The sequence below is a fragment of the Numida meleagris genome, chromosome 13 (genome assembly GCF_002078875.1).
Source record: "Numida meleagris isolate 19003 breed g44 Domestic line chromosome 13, NumMel1.0, whole genome shotgun sequence".
Classification (NCBI taxonomy): domain Eukaryota; kingdom Metazoa; phylum Chordata; class Aves; order Galliformes; family Numididae; genus Numida; species Numida meleagris.
The window spans coordinates 7,681,311-7,683,590 of record NC_034421.1 but is presented as its reverse complement, the minus strand read 5'-3'; positions in this window follow the sequence as shown (position 1 = coordinate 7,683,590).

Here is a 2,280-nt window from a genome sequence, read left to right as displayed (position 1 = left end):
CACTCGCGCCTCTGATTGGAGGATGGGGAGTCGGCCCTGGTGCTGTCCGCGATGGGATTGGGCAAAGCCATGAGGGGGGCGGGGCGGAGCTGGGTGAGCCCGCCTGCTGGGGGCGGAGCTCCGGGCCCCGACCGCGGGCGCTGCGGTCCGGGCTGTTCCGGGCCGCGGAGGCCGTGCGCTTCTGCTTCATGTTTTTTTGTTTTGTTTTGCTTGTAAGGTTTTTTTTGTGTGTGTGTGTGTTTTTTTCGAGTATGAGTCACATTCGGTCCTAATGTTTGGCTTGTTTAATTTTAATGAAACCTACATTTTTGTCTTTAAACCTCCTTTTAGCCGCGTCCCGCCGTGGTCTGTGTTTGTTGATGTCTATTAAACTGTGCCCTGTGTAGCGCCTTAAGACCAACACGGCTTATCTTCCTCTCCCTTCCTCTCATCACTCCAGTTAACCATTTCCATAAATAAGCACTTAATATCTTCAATGGGGCAGATTGGGATTGGTGCTCAGCTCCAGAATCTCGCTGCCCCACATCCCATCCGGAGAGAGGTTCCTGGGCACGCTGCGATGGAGGCACCATCCCCCCCAGCCCGGGCGGCCGCCATGCAGAGATTTAAATTGCCACTGAGAAGAGGAAAGGCGGCCGCACTGAGTAGGGCAATGACCTCCTGTTCGTACCCATAATGGAGTATGGGGCAAGATGTTGTCAGTTAAAAGCGCCGTGAGAAAAAACAAGGCCGGGTATTAAGCAAATTCTACTGATAAAGGCACTACAGCAGTAATGCGAGGATGGGTGTGGAGTCTTCATCAGCGGAGGGTTTAAAGGTAGCTTAAATTACACGTTTTATGTGCAGCCACTCCTGTGTTTAACCAAGGGGGTGAGCCAAGTGCTCTGGTACGCTCCCAGTTTTATTTATTTTTTTTTTCTCTAAACAGTTCATTTAAATTTAATCTTGGTTTGGCTCCACTGAAATGATGGAGGAAGTGTCTTTCTCCAGGCTGATCTCTGAAAATATAAACAAACCAGATCCTCCAATCACTTGCCGTATTCTCATCCTATCTTAATTTAGCTTCTCTCCATAAAGGAATCATTTAAGAGGCATTATGTTCCCTTGCAATGAATAGTTCCTGTTCCTGTGTGTGCTTCAGCCAATTACATAGCACAATGATGCAAATTGGATACCTGCCTTCCTGGGGGCCTTCCTGCCCATCTTTCTCTCATCCTAATGCACAAATACCTACGACATTAGCTACTTTGTTCCTTTTAACTAATAAATGCTGGAGGAGAGATGGAGAAGAGCTAGCGGCTGTGTGTACAGAAAACATCCTGTCACTAATGACTTGGAGAAACAGGAGTCTCAAAGGTCTTAATGAAAACACTAGTTTCAGGCTGCTTCATGCAACAGTTATTGGATGCCATCTCAGTTGCATGTAATTTGGTGAAAATACATTTGGAATGTGTGGTGATTTCTTTGCAAAGGTTTGGAACAGATACTTTCCGCAAGCCTGTTCAAGCGGCTGTGCCAAATCGGATGAAAGACCGTTCCAGATAGACAATCTTTCACCATTAGCAAACGCCCAGAGTAAAACCAGGACAAACATGTACTCCTCAGTTTGCCTTTCCAAGTGTCCTATCACTTGCAGTATGGGTGCTTGTAAGATGTATCTGTATTTAAGACACATCTTTGGTAACATAGTTGTTGAGGTAGAAGGCAGGTGTAGTATAATGTATAGTTAGTGGGTACACTTTCTGGGGCATTCATACTGCTTGAATTTACATCCTTCCAAACTCAGCACTGAAAACTGTCATTACTGATCTGAATGGACATGGTGGAAAAAATCACATTTCTTTGCTGGCACTGAGGATTCCAGTGACATTACCAACAGTGGTGATTTTTAGAGGGAATGGTTAACACACCACTCACAGGATTTATCTCATGAGATTGGGCAGGCTGCAGCCTTGGGTAACAAATAAGGACTATGTGTTTATGACTGCCAGGCAAGCCTGGAGCCCGCTGAAAGCTGAACGTGCAGAGCCATTTTCACCTTCCTGAAATGAAACTTCCCGCAGAAAGGAACATTAGCTCCAAATAATATGAAAGATCTAAACTAGATGCTGTCACTTACTTGGAAGTGTGCAGTCTAAGTGAACTATCTACTTCAGATCCCTCTTCTTAACTGGTTTCTGGTACACACTTATCCCGTTTGTGTTCTCATTTCTGCTGATTTGTGAAGACTCCTGAAACTGCAGATTTGTGCAGAAGGAATCTGGATTGAAAGTAGTGCTG